We start from the raw sequence: 5,554 nt of genomic DNA on the forward strand, positions 1-5,554 counted from the left end.
AAAATATATGTAGACGAAAATATATGTGGACATATTCCGTTTCATATATATATCGCGAACGTTTTTCTTAGTGTGGGCGACACACTTATTTTGTTAAAATATCCAGCTAGATATTTATCTAGCCCTGCCTTTTGAAAGTTTGTTAGTCCCTTCGTTGGATAAGGACTCAATCTTCAAAATTTGTTACAAGACGCTGGCCGTCCGCCATGTAGTTGTAGTTGCGTCCGGCCGGAGCACATACCTTTCCTTATATATATCTTCTTCCTATCGTCTGGCAAGGGGACTCTATTTACCTCACGCATAACCCAAAGTCCAGATCTTTCTTATGATTGACCTGCTATTCTTTGGACTACTGGGTACGCAATGATGTGCACTCATTAACTGTCTTTTTCTCATCATTCTTTCGGATGATTCTCATCTCTGACTCCCTTCCTTTCTTTGTATGAAAAAGATTAGCATCTGCCGCTGAAGCACAGATCTTACGTTGGTAAGTTTGTACTTAGTTCATTCAGATAGACATCTACGTGCATGATTTACGTCTTCTGATTGCCCCTTAATTTTTGTTCCTTCAATATTGCAGGAATGTTTAGGTACAATCTGGCAAAACAACTATATTTTAGTTTTGGACGTATACCTGCTCTCTCTTTAGGTACTATACCTACTGTCTTTTTTTTTCTTTTTATATACATACCAGCATCAGAGATTGGATGAATAATTTATATATGAACCCATGCACGTAATCTCCTTTAGGCCATGAACGCCTGTGCATCTTGTCCCGTATATATGCGGAAATTTGGTCTCGCAATGACGTGCCGGCAAGTTATATACGAACTTGGTCCGACGTACAATTGTAGAGATCAATATTTTTTTATACTTAAAATTCTCGTTTTAAAGATCAAATGTATACCTTTCTCACAATTGGCGTGCCGGCAAGTTGATATGAACTTGGCCCAACGTACGAATTGTGAGATATGTCATAGAATCAACGAAACTCCCCTTTATTCATGCGGCAATTATCAACTCTTTCCAAGTTTATATAAGATGCTCGTTTAAAGATCACACGTATATCTTTTTCACAGTTGGCGTGCCGGCAGTTTATATGAACTTGGCCCGACGTACAAATTGTGAGATCAATGTTTTATTTATTTATTTATTTAAAAGATGGTCGTTTAAAGATGCAAACTTATATCTTCTTCACAGTTGGCGTGCCGGCAAGTTTATATGAACTTGGTCCGACGTACAAACTGTAGAGCTCATTTTTAAGCTACACACATATATCTTTCTCGTAATTGACGTGCCGGCAAGTTTATTTGGACTTGGTCCGACGTACAAACTGCGAGATCAATGAAGCCCCCCTTTATTTGATGCAAGAATTATCAACTCTTTCAAAGTTTTGCATATATAAACTTTTTTTTTTCAAAGTTTTGCATCTATCAACCCTTTCAAAGTTGACATTCCAGAAATCCTAGATTGGGCTTTATGCATGTATCTCTCTTTTTTTGGAGGATAATTCATTTTGCTGATATTTGACCTTTGCATAATTTTTTTAGCACTAACAATCATCATCCTTTTTTTGTAGAGTGCAAATCCTTTCTTCTTCATCAAGGGCTGGCTTTGCTCGGGCTATCGCCTCCGTGGTAAAATTTCCATTCGTTTACCATGGTTCATTTATTTTGTTGTTTTGAACACAACTTGTACCTGTACCGACACACGTATATTCTTTTGTATAGAGATGGCGCAGAAATCGCGCACGGTTCCCTCACATTGACTATCCCTTGTCGAGCTAGCCAAGCAACAGAAACTATATGAACCTAGCTCCGATGACCAAGACTGCCCCATAGTTAAAGCTATAAGTATACCAAAGGGTGAACTCGACAACGGTCCTCGCGGTTGGCAAGCGAGACAGTCCAAACTAGCTTATTCATATTACCCATTGGCGGCTTCACCGCGAACTGATACAGCTTTATGTCTGGGTACTAGGATGGTATCCAAAGGTCTGACTTGGGAACGTCATGATATTGAGTATATGCCACGTCCTTCAGGCTATAATGAATGGGGGGCAAACATTTTACGAAATCATTCTTTTTCCCTAAAAGGGCTTGGTGAAGGTTCAGATTACCTTTGTGGAGCTATTTACTGCTCTTTGGGTGATTATTCTATTTCACCTGCCTTGCTAAGATCTCTGTTAGAAAAATGGAATCCAAAAACCAACAAGTTCCTATTCTCATGTGGTGAACGTACTATTACACTCCTTGATATGTATCAAATGGCTGGTCTTCCTCTAGATGGAGACTTATATGAAGAATTTATCCCACCAGAACATGCACTAGACCCCTCCCTTTGCCAATTCCCTGACTTCTTACCGGACCTATTATCCGCACATGATCAGCTTGCCAAGAACAATGGCGGCCACGTGACTTTCCAGGTCTGGTGTGACTATTTTCACAACCGGCGAGACCATTCCGTTCCTTTCGCGTCTCTTCGTGAGGTCCGCTTGTATGTCGCGGCGTACATTGCTGTTTGGTTGTGCTACTTTGTTGTCATTGGCGCGGGAGCCTACATTCGCGCTGGCGTCCTTGTGATGGCGTCCTGGATCGCTCTAGGGCGTCGAATTTCATTAGCTCCACCAGCACTTTGTTCTATCTATTTTTTCGCTTCGTCGCATCAGCACCCATCCTGTAGGACCCTGCTACCGGATTAGGGGATGGCCCGTCCATTTCATTATCGGCTGGATGGGGGATTATCTGAAGAATGTATTTGGTAAACGAGCAAAAGTGAGCAAATTTCCAACTCCTAAGCTTTGTCCAGGGAAATTATCTATGGTGGGGACTATGTTTAGGATTCCACACGATTTTAGCCCTGAAAAGGCGCACAATTTCTTCGAGAAACACAAGAGTATTGTGTGGTACCCCTCAAATTTCTCTGACTTGGCTAGCACTCGTTGGCTGCAAAAAGCATTCACCATTTCCATCCATCGAGGGATGCTACCGTGGAGAAGGTCCGATTATGATGACGACTTGTGCATTGTTGAGCCGTATCACCCCGACCGGGTGGCTCGACAATTCAAATTGGATCAGCAAGTACCATATACTCCATTGCGCAGTTTATATATAATAGATGACATTAGTGTTGCTTATGCACACTGGTGGCATTTATTGCACTCGAATCCGAAACAGCCTCACTATATTCCCAACAAAGATTTTATGGGCAATTCCTCAGTGGCATGGACAAACTGGTGGACCATTTTCACCCAACCTTTCACCAGCGTTCTAGGCCAGCTTCGTCAAGGTAACATGCACGGGCGAGATTCCTATGAAGAAAGGCTTGCCAAATATGTGAATAATGGGAAGAAACATATTTTTTCTCGCAAGATTTTGGAAGGGGATCTTGTCGTAGTAAAGAGGGTGTCTGCTGAACGGCAAGAGGAATATCTTGCAGCTATTGAGGCGAGAGAAATGCCGACAGTGAATCATTGGAGGGACATCTTAAGAGGTTACCACTTGGATAACAATGCCCCGCCACCTTGGTTGCAACAGGTAATATATATACGTATACCTTTTTTTACTATTATGCGCCAACACCACTATTTACTAACTGATATTATTTATGCTATTTTTTTAGAAGCGGAAAAATAATCCAAATGATGTTGCTGCAAGTTCCTCTTCCAATCCCCGGCCACTTATAAGCGTGACAGTATCAGGCACACGTTTAAATGCAAGGAAGGAGGGTACTGACATTTTGGTTGATAGGAACTCAGAGGAACCTAGTCCAAATGCAACAATCTCTTCCGGTGGGGAGGAAAGACCTGCTGTAAAAAGGAAGATTGAAATTTCTCTTGGAGAAAGCCCATGTAATCTTGACGAGTTGGTTGATTTTATGCATGAACTTGATGATACAGGGACTGATGATAATGTCATAGGTTCTGATCTATCGTTTGAGGATTTTGATATATCAGAACCCTCTCTTAATCTTCCAACTCCCCCTACATATCTATACTCAGGCGTGGCCTCGCAGGCTGATATTTCAAACATTTCGCCTATCTCTACGCACGGTAGCTTTATTCGTCCTTTGTATCTTTTTCTATTTATTAACTTCATTGCAATATCATTTATCTTGCCCCTCCTTCTTATCACCAGGTGATACGGAAGGAGCTTCTAATCTCGTCAGTGGCGACGGAATAATGACACAGCTTTCAGAGCCATCCATGGATATTTCCGCTATTACCAAGCCAGTTCTGGATGCTATCGATTTGTTGCTGCAGAATGCTTTTGAAGCTTTAGATGCCCCTACATTAACAGATTCTCAGCGCCATGAGATTTTCCAGGCAGTTCGGTCGATGCTCCCGGTTGGTGATATTGTTCCTCAAATTGCCCCTGTCCGCGCGGCTTGGGAAAAATTTGTCTCGATCTCAGATACAGTGCAAGAAGCCCGCAGAACCATTGAGGGTCAGTCAAAGCAAAAGTCTGAATTTGTTACTGCAGCAGAGAGGAGGGCTGAATCCATTGAAGCGTCTCTGAAAACTTCAGTGGAAGAGATGTCATCCATGCTGGAGAAACAAGCTGAGAAGAAGGAACGTGTGGAGGCCCTCTTCGCTCAACTACAAGAAGCTACCGTTGAGTTGTGTACAGCTGAAGAAAGGGTCAAGCAACTGGAGTCAGACCGTTCCGCCAAGCAAGCTGAAGCCAAGAAGTTGCATGAAGATTTGCTCGAAGCTAATGTGAAAGCTTCCGAGGAATTGGAGGCTCTTAAAGGGAAGACATCGACGCTGGAGGACGAAGCCAAGTCTATTATTAGAAGTCTGAAGGAGTGGCGCTCCATGTCCAATTGAGTTTCTTTGTTCTTAATAAATCAGACATGTTGTCTATTTACATTTTTTACTCAGACTTGCATAAGGCGGCCAATCGGCAAACCCATTTTCTTGGGTCTTCTCGCATGCCAGTAGCACCATTCGTGTATGTTTGCATGGGATCTATTCATGTGTACTGATGGACTATGCAATGTTATTCGTATAGCCCTGCTTTCTGTGTGGAATGGATACTCTGTGCTAATTGCATGAACTAGCTTGGGTAACCCCTTTATTTATTTACATTTTTTTGCTTGAAGCTTTATTACTTTATTTCATTGTTCATTTTTATCTTTTACAAATTTATTTATATTTTTACATACACTGCCCTTTCGTACAACAGTTTAAGCTTATGAGAATTTGGAGTCTTTTTTTTACGCCATAGTTTAGACTCGTAGGATATCGGAGTAAAATTTTACGTGCCCCAGTTTATACTCTTAAGGGTATGGAGTACGCTTGATGATTTCTTTTCTTTGCATCACAGTTTACACTCGTAAGTCGTTGAAGTAATTAGTTTTTTTGTGCGCCCCAGTTTAGGCTCGTGAGGGTATGGAATATATTTTTTCTATGTGCCCCAGTTTAGACTCGTGAGGGTATGGAGTGTATTGTTTTTATGTGCCCCAGTTTAGACTCGTGAGGGTATGGAGTGTATTTTTTTTATGTGCCCCAGTTTAGACTCGTGAGGGTATGGAGTGTATTTTTTTTATGTGC

Source organism: Triticum dicoccoides, chromosome 4A (genome assembly GCF_002162155.2).
Source record: "Triticum dicoccoides isolate Atlit2015 ecotype Zavitan chromosome 4A, WEW_v2.0, whole genome shotgun sequence".
In the NCBI taxonomy this organism is placed as follows: Eukaryota; Viridiplantae; Streptophyta; class Magnoliopsida; order Poales; family Poaceae; genus Triticum; species Triticum dicoccoides.